This window comes from Pan paniscus, chromosome 1 (genome assembly GCF_029289425.2).
Source record: "Pan paniscus chromosome 1, NHGRI_mPanPan1-v2.0_pri, whole genome shotgun sequence".
In the NCBI taxonomy this organism is placed as follows: domain Eukaryota; kingdom Metazoa; phylum Chordata; class Mammalia; order Primates; family Hominidae; genus Pan; species Pan paniscus.
In genome coordinates, this window is record NC_073249.2 from 14,363,611 (window position 1) to 14,381,920 (window position 18,310).

The 18,310-nt window shown below is 46.4% G+C and overlaps 1 long non-coding RNA gene across 1 annotated transcript; it reads left to right on the forward strand.

Moving 5' to 3' along the window:
* The first annotated feature begins 212 nt into the window (after positions 1 to 212).
* On the forward strand, positions 213 to 8,619 carry LOC117977515 (uncharacterized). The gene is made up of 3 exons (XR_004668699.2): positions 213 to 679; positions 5,527 to 5,699; positions 8,068 to 8,619. It is a non-coding gene; the product is annotated as an uncharacterized LOC117977515 (long non-coding RNA).
* Positions 8,620 to 18,310: the final 9,691 nt, after the last annotated feature.

Sequence of the window (18,310 nt, forward strand, 5' to 3'; positions counted from 1 at the left end):
GGGGCCCTGAAGGAACTTTTATTTTACGTTCACTGGACTTTCCCTTAAGATGCTCTCGATTTCCCCTTTTGCCCTATGTGAAATCTCAGGCCAGCTCGTTTAGCGCTACCAAGCACTGCAGGGAGTGGTGGTGGTGGGTTAGTATTGTGTAAAATAATGGGAACATGCATTTACATACACAACAATGCAAGGCACTGTCCATCCAGACCTCAGAGAGCCACAGATGCTGTTGACAAAGAATTGCTGCCCTCCTTATACTGCAGAGGAAGTGGCTGGGTCAGGCTGGGCATTTACTCACTTGACTAATACAGAGAGCCAAATGGAGTGATAGGAAGAGAAGACAGCACTTTCCCGATGTTGAGGCTCCAAATGAACATCTGTCCATTTTCTGATGAGTTGGTGGACTCCGGACTCTGGCGAGTATGTTAAATCTGTTTGGGTAGATCTAAATCTTGCCAGGAATACAGCTGGGATTGATCCACATTCTCCAACTTGGTGCATTTTCCGGAAGCCAGTTTTTCCTCTGGAGCAAAAGTCTCACTGCCACCCAGAATGCATGTGATCAACTCCTTTCCACATCAGCCTTTTTGTACCAGGAAACAATTTCTGTGTTTCTCTAGATAAAAATATAATTTGAAAGCCATAGCTTCTGTATAAATTATTGCAACTTCATTTTCAGGTAAGAAAAATTTTACTGTCACTAAACAGTACTGGGTTATTTGAGCTCCTATGCATGGTTGTAGATGACGGACAGTTACTTCTATTATGTCCATGTGTGCTGTTCAACAACGATATTGAACTCAGGTAATTTCAACCTTTTGGAGTTAAGAACTCAGGTAGCCCAAATATGTTCTGGGATATCCTTCAGAAAGGGCCAAAACTCTGCGGTCTCACAATTCACTTTATCTCTTACAACAACTCCAAACTGACCGATTGCACAAAGCACGGTAGTAATGTGCCTTGCTGGCTCGGAGATGAAAAGACAAATGGGCAGTGCAGTCTGGGGTTGTCCTGGTCTGTGGGACAGTTCAGCCTGGCTGCCCTCTTCAGGGGTGGCGGAGATGCAGGTGGAATTGCCAGCCATCTCCCTGCTTCTTGATCATGGCTTCCAAGCCCACTTGTATTGGTCTTCATCATTATAGAGTCTTTTTCCAAAGGAAATGTCAGGCTCTACCAAGAAGTGAATGGCTATTTTCATTCTCCCTGAATTAGATTATTGGTGTCCCCAGCAGTTAAGTGTCAAGTGACTTTTGGACTCATGGTCATCAGGATATTGTGTTTGCTTACCTTAAGTCAGTCCAGGCACTAGCATCTCTAAAGTAGTCCTACAATAAGACTTAAGGCAAGCCACTTGGCCACCCTGGGGCCCCACTTTCATCATCTCTAAAGGATGATGCTTACTCTGCTAACGTTCTGTGGTTTGGTCTAGTTAGGGTGTCTCTAATCTTTGAAGATAAAAGAGCTTATTATTTTTCTAGCACCTGATTTTGAGAACTTACTGGCTTGAGAATTATCATTGACCTTAGTAGACCTAAGACAATACTAGTTAAGAGAAAATGGGTAGGAGATAGTGAGGATGGGCTTTAATTATTGATTTATAAATACTTAATGATAGGCTCAATTCCTACCATTTATCCTTAATTTATTTTACAGCTCACTATTGGCTTCCATTTATTTGAAGTGAATGATGATGTCCCTCTATTTGAAAAGACCTTTCTTCCACACCTATCCTTCCTTCAACCTGCTGTTGGAATCAGGTCCCTTAACTACAGAGAATTCAATGGTACCCCAATCCCATACACGTCAAACTTTGATTAAAGAATGTCTTATTCTGACCAAGGATCTCAGAGCCCCCAGATGAACCTTAAGGCATTGTTGGCCATTTTTCTTTACCATTTGTGGGATAAAAAAGCTGAAAATAGCCAGGAGCGGTGGCTCCCACCTGTAATTCCAGCACTTTGGAAGGCTGAGACAGGTGGATCGTGTGAGCTCAGACATTCAAGATCAGCCTGGGCAACATGGTGCAACCCTGTTTCTATAACAAGTACAAACATAAGCCAGGCATGGTGGCATGTGCCTTTAGTCCCAGCTACTTGGGAGGCTGAAGTGGGAGGATTGCTTGAGCCTGGGGGTTTGAGGCTGCGGTGAGCTGTTTTTAGGCCACTGCACTCCAGCCTGGGAGACAAAGCAAGACCTTGTCAAGAAAAAAAAAAAAAAAAAAAAGAGACCTGGTTTGGTGGCTCAAACATGTAATCCCAGTGTTTTGAGAGGCTGAGGTGTGAGGATCCTTTGAGCCCAGGAGTTTGAGACTAGCCTTGGCAACATAGCAAGACCCCATCTGTATTATTAAAAAAGAAGAAGAAGAAGAAAAAGCCTAAGGGTAAGTGAGCAAAGGGCCAAAGGCTTCTGGGTTTGTGGACTCTACACTTGGAAGACTGAAATGGGCATTGCAGATTAGGATCAGCATTCAAAATTGCTTCTAGAAGTTTCTGAGTAGATAGAAATTAGGAAGAGAGGCTTGCAGAAGTCTGAGTCAACTAGACTGAGGTCAGAATCCCAGCTTGACCTCTTATTAGCTGTTTGACATTAGGTAAATTTCTTACATTTACTTGAGCCTCAGTTTCTTCATCTGAAGACTGGGACATGATCATGCCTGTCTCATTTGTTGTTGTCAGCCAAAATGAGATAAAGTATGAAAATGCACTTTGCACAATGGCTGGAGTATTATCAGAATGCTAAAATATTCCCAGGTGCTGTGGTCTGAATGTCTGTGTCTCCTCTCCGAAATTCCCATGTTGAAAGCTAACCCTGATGTGATGGTTGGTATTAGGAAGTGAAGTCTTTGGGAGGTGATGAGGTCATGAGGGTGGAGCCCTCACGGAGGTGATTAGTGCCCTCATAAGTAAGGGGCTAGTGAGGACGAAGCAGGAAGCAGACTGTCTGGAAGAGGCCACTCCAGAACCCGACCATGCTGGCACCCTCATCTCAGACTTCTGGCCTCCAGAACTGTGGGAAAGATTTGTTATTTATAAGCTAGAAGCTTCCAGAGCTGTAAAAAACAAATGTCTGTTATTTATAAGATACAGTCTATGGTATTTTGTTATCTCAGCCCAAATGGACTAAGACAACCAGTAAATGTTAGTTCATTCCCCTCTTTGCATGCAAAGGGAAAACTGCTTGACCATGATTTCACATCAAGAGCTGTGTCCACTCTTAGTAGGTCCATATGGCAAGCTTTGTTTGGGTAGAGACCAGCAGAACTAAAACAGCACCCTGTCTCTGAAAATAGTTATTCAGATCTAAAGACGCTACCCCAGAGCCATGCTGCTTTATAGCCCCTGACCAGTCAACATCCTGATTACGGTGGTGTTAGGGGCCTGACCTTGATCTACTTTTCCTGTGATCAGGAGAGGTAGACTGAACTGTCCCCAATGTGCCCATGGGAGCTGTCAAAACAAAGTTCAGAGAATAGGCTTGGTCCTTGAACACTCTCTCTGTGCACCTCCTGTATCTGTAGCAGTAATGATCAATCAACAAACAGATAAATACAATTACGATGTTTTCTATGTGCCAGGCACTATGTTACGTGCTCTCCATGTATTAATTCATTTCATCTTAACTCGACAGTAGGTGCTCAATAAGAATATGACAACTTACAAATTCCTACAGCAGCCCAAGTTCAGGGCTATTTCCACCCTCATCGCACAGATAAGGACACAGTCACATGTAATGCAGTTTGTAGTTTACAAAGCATTGAAATAAAGCGCACATTTTCTGAGTATAAAAGCAGCACATAATAATAGTAGGAAACATGGAAAATTAATAGAATTAAAGAAGAAAAACAGCAATCACCCTTAATCCCATCACTCACCGAAGCAGCTGCACCTGATTTTTAAATGGGCTCCCTGGATAGAGATGATGATGATATTGATATATTTTGTAGAAACAGAAACCAAAGCTTTGAGAGAGCAGGTGCACAGTGTGGAGCAGATCTGAGGCTCGAACCCAGCCTTTCCCCGTATTTCCCTACAACTCTGATGGTTGCAATTTTTGAAGTCTGTCTCGATTGGATTTGCAGGTTCCTCTTCCACTTTGGGGAAAGTTCTGAAGCACTTGGTCTGAGTGACTAGAGTGGAGCTGGTTTAACCTGTGATGGTAAATCACTCATTCTCAAGTTTCTGACCTGGGAGCCTTAGATCCCTGGGGTAGAAGGGTAGCCAGAGTTATTGCAAGAGGCCTGAGAATGCATGTGCCCTGCAAGCATTGCCTGTGTAGACTGAATAAGCAGCACTTCCCAGCCATGTGAGCTGTTATTTGTTGAATCTATGTAGATGGCTATAATTAATAAAATGCATGTTTATTCAAAAGCATGGCTAAATTCATTATAGACTTTTGTCATGTATTTTCTTAATCAAGAAATATTAAACATACAGCCACTATCACATGAGAGTCTGCCATATTTTGGGGGTTTCAAAAGGATTCACAAATATGAGAATACAGGTGCTGCTACTAAAGAGGAAAGCCAAGGAAAGCTGAGGCTGCATCCAGGGCTTGTGCAGAGCAAGGGGACAGTAGAAATGGGGATGGGCGTCTCTCTGGAGGGACTTGGAAGCAGCCACTCATTTAGTAAGCTCCACGGTGTGGTATCATGTTAATGAAATACTCACTTAGTTTGTTAATTTTTAAAATGGTTTTTAAAAAATCTGAATCCATTTCATGTTGCATAGACCTAGTCTGAGTTTGGAAGGGTAGCCCAATAGAAATGAAGGTGCGGACTTATTTTATGGCTCTAGTCTTACATGGAAAAAGAGGGATATTGCCTTGTGTGATTCTGGGAAGCAGCCTGCCACGTCCCTTCCTTGGGCGAGTGAAGAGGTCAATCTAGGTGCGTATTGGGGCACCATGCCTGCTTCACACCACCTCTCACCTGTCACCTGGGACCCTTCCTCTCTGCCTTGTGGTTTATGGTCCCCTGCCCATTTTCTCTGCCAGATTTTGGGCTTTGTGGGTCCAGGACTATGCCTGCTTTTTTTGGGGGCGGTGGGGAGACAGTGTTTTGCTCCATTGCCCAGGCTGGAGTGCAGTGATGCGATCATAGCTCACTGCAGCCCTGACTTCCCAGGCTCAATTGATCCTCCCACCTCAGTCTCCTGAATAGCTGAAACCTGGCTAACTTTTTTTATTTTTTGAAAAGACTGGGTCTTGCTATGTTGCCCATGCTGGTCTTGAACTCCTGGCCTCAGGTGATCTGCCCACCTCGGTGGCCGTAAGTTCTGGGATTATAGGCATGAGCCACCACACCTGGCCCTACATCTGCCTTGTTAACAGCCTTATCTCCAAGATCCAGCATAGAACGTATTGAAAAATATTTGTTGAACAAATAAGTCACTGACTGGATGAATACATGAATAGTTAGGTGTGTCTTTAATTTTACAAAGTAGAGATGAAAATGTTTGAAGGAGATTTAAAAAGTACAGATCACTATTAAATATGCCTTTTTATTTTTTCCCCTGCATGAATTTCTAGGTCAGAGCGTTGAATGGAAAACCCATTTTTCCCCTTGATTATAGAAACAATATATGCTTGTTCTAAAAACAAAACAAAATGAAAAAGATAAGGAAAAAGCTGACTCTCCCTCCTAATCACGTCTCCGTGCACCTCTGGAGCACGCCCTCCTGGTTCTCCTGAGTGTGTTCTGTGTAAGTATCCATTGCCCTCGCCATGGAGCCATCCTTTGCCTTCCGCTGTGCCTGGGAGGCTGACCCCCTCGGGGAATTACCCAGGTTCCTTTGGCCCCTGGCTTCCTGTGAGTTCAGCTGATGAGAGGCACCAGCAGGAGTCAAGCCTGTGGGCAGAGAGAGAAATCCTGAGACAGCCGCTCCCTGTGTCCGCGTTCGTCTCTGTGTCTGCGCTTGTCTCTCTGTCCGTGCTCATCTCTGAGGCTGCTTCTCCTTCCTGGCTTCAGTTTCCATCACCGCCCCCCACCCTGCATGGTTCCAGTCCTAGCCAGGCCCCAGAAACTCTCTCCACCTGCTTTGTTCTTCATGGGTATGGGGTCCTGGGAGCCCCGCCTTGCTAGCCTGGGTGTCACCTTCCTGTCTGTTCACTTCACTCTGCACACAGCTCTTGAAGGGGTCCCTTCACTAAAGCTTCTTCCTATGGACCCTATTTGATAAATTCTGCTTTTAGCCAGGACCCTGATTGGAACAAGATGCATCTATAGTCACATAATCAGAGTTGTCCTATATATTCTATTTTATAATCTGCTTTTTAAAGTTAACTATACACTATTATAGGACTCTTTTAAATCCAGCAAATATAACTACAGGTCCTCATTATTTTACTTGGTAAGATTTTCAACAGGATTTAATGAAATCCCACAAATATTGATTGAGCACCTATCATGTACAGGATGTAGTCCTGCCCTTAGGCGGGGTACAGAGCCACGTGGGCATTAAGACAGATGTGGAAATAATGTGGATGGAAAATACAAGGTGTCATCAGGGAGATACTAGCTAAGAACCATGGAGTTCAAAGGATAGAGAGAGAGAGAGAAAGAGAGATAATGGAGGCATCAAGCAAGGCTTCCTGCAGGAGGTATCGTCTGTGATACACCAGGAAGGCGTGGAAGACTTAAAACAAAGCGACCTGGAGCAGGAAGACATCCCAGGAAGAGATGGAAGAGCCAGCACCTGGAGCTGAAAACCTATGGTTGTTTGATTAGTGAAGAGTTGACTTTCTTCCATTGTCCTTTATTCATCTCCTTGAATGCAGTTTTCTGGAATCAATACCGTTTTTCTGTTACCTCTCTAGATTATAATCTGTGGGAGGCCAGGGACGATTCCTTCACATCTTGCTGTAAACCTCCCAGCGAGTCTATGGTAGGGATTCCAAGGACAGGTTTGTTGAGTGAATTTGAATGGCCAACCTATGGCAGGCATGGAGATTTGTTGCCATCTTGGGGTAGGTGTTGAGGGCCAGGCTGAGTGGTTTGTGGGAAACTCTCTGAACCTGGTTCCTTCTGATGATGTCCCCTCTCTCTTGTCAAAGACTTCCTGCTCTTTCAGGCTGAGATGGAATCATAGACGTGAAAATGACTTGACGACAGGGAGGCTATCTCCAGAGAAAATGGGTCCCTTTTTCCTATCAATTCTTCTGAGTGTGGATCGGGAGTAGGAAGGCCGCCCCTCTTCATGGAAATGATTTAGGAGGAAACTCAGATGCTCTGGTTTCATGGCTGGTGTTCACTGGGGAATCCAACAGCAAATGGTTCTGCAGGATCAGGCTGGTCTTTGAGACAGAGCATAAAACAAGAACTGAGTTGGGCTCTTCTACCAAAATTAAAAGTTTGGGGAGCCCCTCTTTTCCTGCTGCCCCTCCCTCTCCTCTGGCCAACCCAAGGACAGCCAGCCAGAGACCACCAACTTTCACGTCGAACTCCTCCTTTCTCTCTTGCCCTCCACATCCTGCCTATTTCATTGTGCTTGGTGGCTCAGGGTCCTGGCGGTTGGGCAAGGGATTATGGCAGAGTTTGGGGTACCTGTACAGCACTCGCGTGTTTAGTAACTAGGTACAGCTGCTGATGGTGCAGCAGCAGCAACAACATGGAAGCAGAAGAGGGTATGCCCAGGCATGCACGTGTGCTCCGCCGCACACTGACCGGGTACATGCCTTTGCCATTGGGCAGCTTCCTGCTGTTAGGTTTAGTGTCCCCTCTGTAAACTGGAGATGGGAACATCTAGCGACCCTCACACTGTTATTGCGCAAACAAGGGAGAGGAAAGGCAAGTGAAAGCGTGGAGGACAACACTCCACATGGAGACTCAGCAGATGTTATTATTTTTCTCCTTACACACAAGTACTCTATGTTTTAAAATTCCAAACTCCTGTGGGAATGAAATGAGTTTCTTTGTGAATGGGTATCTGTTACTATCACATGCAGTGCAAATTCTCATGGAGGTAGGGATAGCAGACATCCAATTTGGGAAGAGGTGTTATTGTTGGGGAGAAATCAGGTTTATCTAGCATTTATTTATTACTCATTCATTTATTCCTTTATTTGAGACAGGGTCTTCCTGCTCTGTTGCCCAGGCTGGAGAGCAGCGGCGCCATCCTAGCTCACTGCAGCCTTGACCTCCCGGCTCAAGTGATCGTCCCACGTCAGTCTCTAGAGTAGCTGAGCTTATACGTGCATGCAACCATGCCGGGCTATCTGGCTTTCAAAGCAGGTCTATGGAGACTTGCTCTGATGCTATCCCCAGTTTCTAAAAGTAAAATTAAAATGAAGAAAGGAAAAAAAGAGAAAAGAAAATGAAAGTCTTGAGCGTGTGGCTTCCATTTCTAAATCCAGTCATTCTCTTGTCTTGAGAGCTGCAAAATGTGCCATACGTGGTTGCATGACCCTCCCCATGCCTGTGACACGCTTTTCAGGGAGGAGGGCTGCTCTGAATGAAACCAACTGGCATGGATGGAACCCCAGGGTGTCCTGTTATGACAGTCTTGTAAACATCTAGGAAAACCTGTTGGTGGCTGAACAATTCAGATTCTAAACACTGTTTACTTCTGAATAATTTGTAATTCCTTTCCCAGCTCAAATAACTATAAACCTCTCCAAAGTGCTTTATAAACACTCATTAGAGTCTTACAAAAGTCTTTTGAGTGCCATATGATTATCTCCATTTGGCAGGTGAGTAAACTGAGTCACAAAAGTTGAAAGATCTGCTCAAAGTTATGCCAGGAGCAAAGGCAGGGCTGGGCTGGAACCCAGACTTCCCGGCTCCTTGGCTGGTGAACGGCTCCACAGAATGTGCTGGAACTAGGCACGTCCAGGCTCCTGATCTTCTTGGGGCCCCATGGCACCTCTTGCTTCTGCTAGCGACCCTTCATTCAGTTCACTGGGACTGGCCGAGGTCCCCTGGCTCCTGAGACCTCACTGCCCAAAAGCAAAGACTCCAACTCTGAATAGTCAACTGAGCCACATGCCTGACAACCACCTCTATCTTTTCCTCCTGAACAGGATTTAATTAAACCCCACAGCTGCATGTGGGGCTCTTCTCCAAAGCTTGCTTAGAAGGGCTCACAGAAGGATAAGCAGATAGAGCAGTCAAATTTGGGGTTTTCTGCTTTTCTGTTTGTTGATCAGCTGAAAATAACCAGGATTAGGTGAGTGAACTAAATATTTCCTGGTTTTTTGGCTGCCTTGCATTTGAACCCACTTCTTATGTTGGGACTCTGCCATCCACCAGGGAAACAGGAAAGGCTGGCTACTAGCTCTCCTAGACCCCTGGCAGTAGGGTGTGGACACAGGATCCAAGCTTGGCCAGCTGGACCAAGTGAGCAGTGAGTGAGGAGAATCAGCCCAGGGACACTGGAGACTTGAGCTGAAGGTGGGCAGTGGAGGTCCCAGCATCCTGCACCTGTTAGCAGTGGTGCCATGGGGCTGGCAGGATGGCCAGGGTCTCAGGGAAGCACTTCATCATCAGATTGGACAGTGCAAGACCTCAGCTGTGGTGAAAGCTGCCAACCCCTGGTATGCTTTGCTTCCTGTTCATGTCCAGAAACTTCTGGGTTGACTTGTGAGTTACTGGCTAGTCTTCCAACTAATTTTTTTCTTGGTGACATTCACAAGAGTCAGGAGTTTTGTTTATTTGTATCTTCATGGGTACGAGTTGGAAAATGAGAGAGATTTTCCTTTTCCATCCTCTCTCATCATATTATTGAGAGATGAGCGCCCAGAGCTAGGGTGTGACCATTGATAAACAGAGATGGTGAAAATGCCGTAAGAAAGAAAGGCAGTAAAGTTTAGGATGTGAGGTTAGAGGAAGGTCTAGCTCATTGTTCTCCTGCAGCCCTGAACCCACATCAACAATATCGGTTGGCAAGCCACTATCACATCACATTGAGACCACCTGTACCACTGTCACCATGACCAGCAGCGCTGCCCGGCACTGTAACCATGACGGTCATGACTAAGTCAGCATCTCTGTGTACTCACCTCCTGTCTTCCTCTAAGCTCCTCTCAACAGATTCTCTTTGTCCAGGGTTCTTAGCCAGCTTGGATGTGAAGCTGAGGTGAGGCTGCTTACAGCCGTAAATAGGGAGCAAACACTATGCCCGCACCCGAGCCCTGGATGTTGCTGTATCCATGCTATGTGGGCATGTGATGGTGCTGTCCATCTGGAATTCTTAGAAAACGGTGTTTTTACCTGTGCTCATGGCCGTGGGCAAAAGGCCTCTTACAGACTCTTAGAAGAAGATAACATAATAAAAGCTAATATTTGTTGAGTGCTTATTATGTAAAATCTCCTTTAATTTTTCCACCATCCTTATGAGGAAGGTGTTATTATCCCTAATTTACCCGGTCTTGGCGGTGAAGACAGCCCACCTTTGCTGCTACCTTGCTGCCGTGCCCGTGCAGGAGCCTACAGGCTCCTGGGTGGTTTCCAAAGCTGACTCTACATCAAAATTCCACAAAAAGTCGAGACAACTGCAGATTTCCAGGGTCCACGCCCAAAGATTTTAATTCAGTAAACCTTGAGAGGGTGAGGGTGAGGGCTCGGAGATGGAATTATTGCAAGCATCCCAAGGGATTATGAAGGAATCTGCCCGTGGACAAGCCCCCAGGAACACTGGCTGACACGAGCACATATGTGGCCATTCCTGTTCTGTGCGTTTGGCTGAGAAGGCGTGTAGGTCACAGTATTCTTTCCTGCTAAGCCTCGACTTGGCCTCAGAATCCGTCTCAGTGCAGGCAGTGACTAGCAATCATTTGCAGGTGGCTTCAAGACAAAACCAATTTGTCATCCTCAGCCTAGAGCCTCCAGAAAGGGTACTGAAGAAGCTGAGTTTTATCACAGTCCACCAATTCAATGAAGAAAATGACCGAGTATCTCTGCACCTCTGGCTTCTTTCTACTGTGCTATGAGGGGAGAAGATCATCAAACTTTTCACCTTCCTGGAGAGGGCGGATTCTTATCTCTAAATTACTCTGTTAGTGAAGGGAATGCTGGCTAATATAACATTTTATAACATGTTATAACTGTCATTGAAACTGTTCTGTGGTTAGTTTTTTTTTTTTAAGCAATCAAATGATCAGGTTCTACCCCATGAATTGGACTAGCTTGCACATGTTGGACCTATTAGTTAGGATGGCTCTCAACACCAAATCAGTCACATTTAATCAGCAGCAGGGAATGGGGAAGGGGTCCTGTTCCAACCAGCCCCGCATGTTCCAGGCAGATGAAGGCTCTGTCGTCCTTGATGTATGTTTTCTAGATCCCCCAGGTGCTGACCTCCAGGAGACAGACGGTAGTGAAAGACAGTGGAGAATTGCCCAGGAAGCTCTTTTTTTTTTTTTTAAATGGAGTTTCACTCTTGTTACCCAGGCTGGAGTGCAGTGGCGAGATGTCGGCTCACTGCAATCTCTGCCTCCCGGATTCAAGCGATTTTCCTGCCACAGCCTCCCAAGTAGCTGGGATTACATGCATGCGCCACCATACCTGGCTAATTTTGTATTTTTAGTAGAGACAGGGTGTCACCATGTTGACCAGGCTGGTCTTGAACTCCTGACCTCAGGTCATCCACCCGCCTCAGCCTCCTGAAGTGCTGGGATTACAGGTGTGAGCCACCATGACCGGCCCAGGAAGTTTTACAGATCATTGGTAGAGGGAAAATTGGCCAGAACCCAGTCACATGGCTATGCTCAACTGCAAATAGCCTGGGAAATAGAGCCCAGCTTGCCCAGGAGGAAAGGGAAGCGGGTTTGATGAGTAGCTAGCCAGAGTTCCCTGGGAGCTAGGGGGATCTGTGGCCATGCCCTAGAAGGAGTGATTGAGTCCTGCAGAATCCACAGTGGGTAGTTCTTGTGTCAGTGACATGTAATCTTGTCACTCTTGAGTTGTTCCCATATTAGACAATTAAAATACATTCAATGGGACGGTTTTCAAATTTTGAATAGTAAACACACATACACGCACACACACACACAAAATCTAAGAACAATAAATACTTTAAAATTCTTCGGTGGGCGGATCACGAGGTCAGGAGATCGAGACCATCCTGGCTAACACAGTGAAACCCCGTCTCTACTAAAAATACAAAAAAATTAGCTGGGCTTGGTGGCGGGTGCCTGTAGTCCCAGCTACCCAAGAGGCTGAGGCAGGAGAATGGCATGAACCCGAGAGGCGGAGCTTGCAGTGAGCCGAGATCGCGCCACTGCACTCCAGCCTGGGTGACAGAGCAAGACTCCATCTCAAAAAAAAAAAAAAAAAAAAAATTCTTCTTCCTCATTTGAACACTGTATAGTAATATTTTTGGAGTTCTGGAATTCTCTCCATTATTTAACAATCTCTTATAACTTTTATGGAGCTCTTTACAGTTACGATCTTAGAATGCCTGTCCAGCTCACCTCATGGTTTTGTTTTTTTTAGCTGTTTGTCTCCCAAACTGTTTTCTTCAACTCTAAGGGAAGCCTGTCAGAATCTGTCCTGGTCTTCTCCGTATTCTGAAATGAAGACTGGAGGGATAAATAGAAGTTTCTGGCTTCTTTGGAAAAATGTTAATCTGGTTCTTTAATTTTGGAAGCAGGTGTCCGTGGCAAGGAAAGTGTGTGCTCTGAGGCCACCTCTGGTATGTGTGTGTGTGTTTGGGGCTGGAGGGTGTGGGGTGTCACCTGGCCAGAGCATTGAACCTCTTATTGTCTCCATTTACACAATGAGGATAATAACAGCAACCTCACAGATGGTAGTGAGGTGTAGGGGAGGCAGTGCCTGATGTATGGTAGGCATCAAAACTGGTAAGTGTTGTTATTCCTATTGTTAATGCCAGAGTCAAGGGGCGCAGACATGGCTCGGGATGTGTAGGTAGAATTTATACGTAGGGATAAGAATCTGTACATATAAACGCAGAACAAAGGTGTGGTCGGGGGTGCTCTCCCGCTGGCCCGCTCCCTGAAGGGCTTCTATTGGGGGTGTCTCCAAGAGCCCTCCCTTGTAACAAACCCTGTATGCCCTCCAGCCCTCACTGCACGGTGACTCAGTTTCCTCTGTGATAAAAGGGGATTCGACTACAGTTCTAAACTTGCCTGTAAAACACATTGAGAGCTTTGAAATAAAGGTGGTATTTAGTGTGAGTTCAAAGCGTTATGTAATTATTTTATTGCCCCTTTTATTCCTGAGTTTTTTTTCTGTTTGCTCTGCTTACAAACCCAAGCTACAGCCATAAAACCACTTTTATGCCAGCGCCTTTCACACACATTGTGTACCAACCGCACATCGCCATCAAGGTGCAAAGTGCTCAGGAGGATGAGCATGGAGAAGCAGAACAGGAGCGCCAGCAATTTCCGCCTAATTGAGGCCATTACTGTGCACTGTCACTGAAACTGGGTCATGGTTGATGCTTTTTTTTTTTTAGCTATCCAAATGACCAGCTTCTGTCTCGTGAATTGGATTAGCTTGCTCATGGGGGACCTGTTAGTAAGGATGGCCCCCAACATCAAATCAATTCTGTTTCTCAAGCCATCATTCTTTCTTGCAGGTTCAGAGCCTATGTCCTGCCACCATTCTTTCCAGAGTCCCATTACCTGAAACCATAGGATTTTTTTGGTTTTTGTTTTTGAGACGGAGTCTGTCTCTGTAGGCCAGGCTGGAGTGCGGTGGCATGATCTAGGCTCACTGCAACCTCTGCCCCCCAAGTTCAAGCAATTCTCTTGCCTCAGCCTCCCGAGTAGCTGGGACTACAGGTGCAAGCCACCACACTCAGCTAATTTTTGTATTTTTAGTAGAGACAGGGTTTCACCATGTTGACCAGGCTGGTCTCGAACTCTTGACCTCGACCTCCCAAAGTGCCGGGATTACGGGTGTGAGCCACCGTGCCCGGCCTTGAAACCATATGATTAAAGAAGCTTTGAGTTGGAAAAGACCCTAGGGGTCTGCTGATGTCACCGCACACCCAGGTGGGAGTCCCTTTTACAGCATCCCACGTGGACAGTGGCACAGCCTTTGCAGCAAACATAGGGTCCACCCTCACTATGTGGAGAGGCCTCCCATCCTATCATTGGGTGGATGTGGTTGCAAAATGCTTTTCCTTACGCCAACAGAAACGTGACTAAACTCAGGTGAGTCCCAGAGAGCAGGAAAGGCTTCGAAAACTCTGTCAGTGTTGGGCCTCTTTAAACCCCTGAGCGGGAACGGAAGAAATTCAGGATCCGAGGGGGCATTTCCATTCTGGTTCTTTCTGAACTTGGTTTTACAAACCCTGGCAAGTGGCAGCCCATTTAAATGAGGCACTGCTTGGGGTGAATTTAACAGGATTGAGACTTCAAGGGCAGCATCTTTGTTGCTGTTCTGATCTGTGCCTTTCACTTTTAGTTAAAATAAAGAACTGCAAGCCAACATATTATGGAAGAACAAGGGAAGCCTCTCTGGCATCTGCCTAACCCACCAGGAGCTTAAAGGGAATGATCCAGTCCTCAAATTTATGGCCTAAATCATTTATTCAGTTGCATTCAACACATTCCTACTGTGTGAACAGTCCTTCGGGATAAGAGAATTCAGATCGTTATGCTTGAGAAACTTACAAACTCCTTAGGGAGGTGGGAAACTTTAGCTGGACAAGATCACTGTACACCTCGCCCCTATGGAAATCTCACCTTCAGACATTGGAGAAGTGCAGTGGCCATTTGGAGCATCTATTCTTCCTCCCTCCACTGGTCTTTGGGTCACGCACACCCCAGAGAACAACTTCCTTCTGTCAGTCAGCGATCTCACCCCATGGACCTAGAGAGCAAGGAGAATGTGAGTGGGTGCGGGGCTGCAAGGCAAGCAACCGGACTCTGAAGACAGGTCCAGCCAGGGAAAGCTGGTTCTGCGGCCAGACAGTGACAACCAGACGCTGGGGTTGGCGGTTAGATGCTTTGCAGGAAGCCCATGAAAAAGCTCTGTAAAATTGTATGGAATAAATGAACACGTGAGGGAGTAAATGAACCTGGAATCTACTCTATGTCTGCCCATGGTCCCAAAGTATTACCCAACTCCATCCTCATTCTTCTGTGCCATATGCTTTAGTCCAGATGGCTCAGGGAAGGAGATTTCTAAAACCAAACAATTCTAGACACCTCTTGCATCTGAGTGCATCCTCACACTCCTTTCCTAAGAGACTTTATAGAGCAGGTCTTGTGGGATTCTCCCTCTTTTAATCTCTCAACAAAGATAGGCAGAGGAATTTATTATTATCCACTTAAGTTGATTGGTGTCCAAGAAAATCCAGCAGTGAGTGCACTAATGTTTAGGTAGAGCCTTTTAATGTGAGCTCAAAGCACTTGGGAAAAATTTTATATTCATAGTGTTCAAGTGAAGCAAGTAGATGTCAAGAATTATTATCCCATTTAATAGGTGGAAAATCTGAGGCCCTCATTCATAGTGAGTCAAGAATACAGCTTGGTAGAGATGCCAAGTCTTTCTCTGCCTGCACAAGTAGGTGAGATACCACGCGAATGTCTCTGTAACATGGGTTTTGGCATATTTGCCTTCTCTGAAGTCAGCTTTCCCTGGTCAGGGTTCCTGCAGGAGCCAGATGGTGGGGGATGGGTGCAAAGCCATCTATACCTTTGCCATGTCAGTCCCTGGGAGGGGAGGATGGTGGGCTTCTCTCCAGGGGGCCTCTGCAGCTGTGTTCCTGCACTGTCTAGAGTCTCTTGGCAATTCATATTTCTTGTACACTCTTCATTCTTGCCCTCTTCCTCTTGGGACACAGGGACATACTTCACCTTCCCCAGTGAGTCCCACATCCAGCTTCTTCTTTTCTGCTGCATCTCCTGGGAATTCTCAGTGTCTTCAGCCTCAGGGTGTCCATTCCTGAGCTGACCACTCACCTTCCTCATTGCCTTCTTTGGTCATACACATGGCTATGCCTATGGCTATGCTCAGAGTCACACAGAACTGTCTCACTTCAAAAAACATTGGGCCCAGAGGTCTCCCTGTCTGACTACAAACTCTTCCACCACTTGCCAAGAACTCTGTCTGACTTTATCCATCCTCTACTCCACTGTAGGCCCATGGCCCACCCATTTCAATACTGCTTCCTTGAGCCTATGAACCCCCTCCTGCATCTCCTAGTCTTCACTGAACATTATGTCAATTCTCAGCCTCAGCTCTAAATGCTCATGGTTTCCAAAAACATATTTACAACCCACCATAGGTCCTGAGCACCAAAGCCTGATGTCCAGTTGCCCAGTGGACAGACATTTCCACTGGGACATCTCATAAGCACTAAAAACCTCAATGTACTGAAACCTGAATTTATATTTCTCTCCCCAAATGTGCTCCATTTCCATGTTCCCTTTCTCAACATCCATCCAGTGGAAATGTTGCTCAAGCCCAAGTCCAGAGCCACCCTTGGCATGCTCATCTTCCTGAGCCTCCCACTTCCATTGGCCACCCAGGTGCTTGTCAGTTTGCCCACTTTCTCCCTCTCCACAGCCCTTTTCCTAGTTCAGACCTTCTGTCTCCCTTGTTGGGATCATGTCAACCTCTTCCTCACTCGCCTCTGGCTCTGGGCTTGTGCCTTCAACCGATTCTCCAAACCGTAGCAAGAGGGATGCCTCAAATCACAGATCAGATCCCTCTCTCCTTAAAGCCCTGCAGCAGCTTCCTGTGGCCCTCAGGATAGAATTCAAACACTTCCAGGATCTGGACATCTCCTGCCCCTCCACAGCCCTGCCTCGCCCTGCATTACAGCCCCACCAAACCACAGTCAGTCCCTTCCATGGTTTTGGATCTCTTGTCTGGGAACTTTGCACCTCCTGTTCTCTCTGCTTGAACTCTCGCTTTCACCCATGTGACCTGGTTCACTCCTCACTCTCCTGCATGTCTCAGCTTGGAAGTCACCTCTTCCAGAAAGCCTTCCCTGACCCTCAGGTCCAGGTTAGATCCCCCACCTGGATTCCCACAGCACCGTGTTTTTCCCCTACCACGACCCTAGTCATGCCCTTTAGCGAACAGCCAACAGTTACTAAGCACCTGCTGTGTTAGGCTGTTTCTTAGGACTTTATAAGGATGATCACATTTAATCCTACGAAGTAGGTACTGCTATTATCCTATTTTTTAGATGAACAAACTGAGGCAAGAGCAGTCACACACACATAGAGTCAGTAAGTGGTAAAGTTGGGATAGAAACCAAGACAATCTGACTCATGGATGTTACACCGTGTGTTAGAACTAGCCTTGAAAAAAAGACACAAGCTTGTGCCCTGTGCCAAGAAAGTTTCTGATAATGGTGGCGGTGGTGGTGGTGGGATTTAATCAGTTGGCAGAAGTCTGTATTTCTAACAATCTCTGATTCAAATGGGCAGGACCCATGTCCATTTCTCTTTATTGCAATTGTATTATGTTTCTTACCTTCACTCTGCAACAAGCTTGGTGAAGACAGAGAACATATATCTGAGGCCCTTCATCTCCCCTCAGTTCCTAGACCAGCACTAGCCCATAGTCAACCCTCCATCAAGGTAGAGGGAGAAAGTAAGTGGCTTTTACCCTGTGCTTTCTGAACTCCTGGGATGCTAGGAAGAGTCAGATAACCTTGTCCACCGAACCCACAAATTCACTCTCTTCATCCCTTCCTCACTCCACTTCCTTCCCAGTAGTTGTTGGAGTTTTTGAATTTTCCCTCTGTGAGCCCTTGCCCTCCCCTGCCATGTTCTCAGCAAAGGCCCTGGCCTCCAGGTCCATGAGAACAGGATTCCCTGTAGCAAGAGCTCTTCCCTAGCCTCCTCCACTTCCAAAGGGGCTGGAATTTTCACCCCTTGATCCCTTCCCTTTTTAGAGCACAGAGGAAGCGGAGCCCTCCTCCTGCCCTGGGCTCCCCTGCCCCACGTGTTCCTGGAGAGTGCCCTTGGGCCACTGTTGTAACCACATGGTGACTTGCTTGCTCTCATCCTTCATGACCCCCCCTCCTCCCATGCCCCACTTTGTTAATTTCACTCTCCTCTCAAAACTCCCCACAGTGCCAGTGATGGGGTATAAATGCAGCTGGGCAACGAGGCTCCCACAGACAGACCCAAACCTATCTTCCAAGTATTAACTTCTTTTCTCTCCTCTTCTTCAAATAGGTCTCTTCCTTACACATTTCTGCCATTCCTTTCTCTCTCTGCCTTGCCTCTCCCTTTTCTCCCGGCCACAGCCTTATCCAACCTCCCAGCCCAGCTTGGACTCAGCTTTCCTAGGAGGCTCCCAGACAATCCAGTGGGCTCTCATTTTTTTGAGTGTATTCAGCAGTTGGCTGATGCTGCATCTCCAGCACTTGCCCTAGGTTGTTTT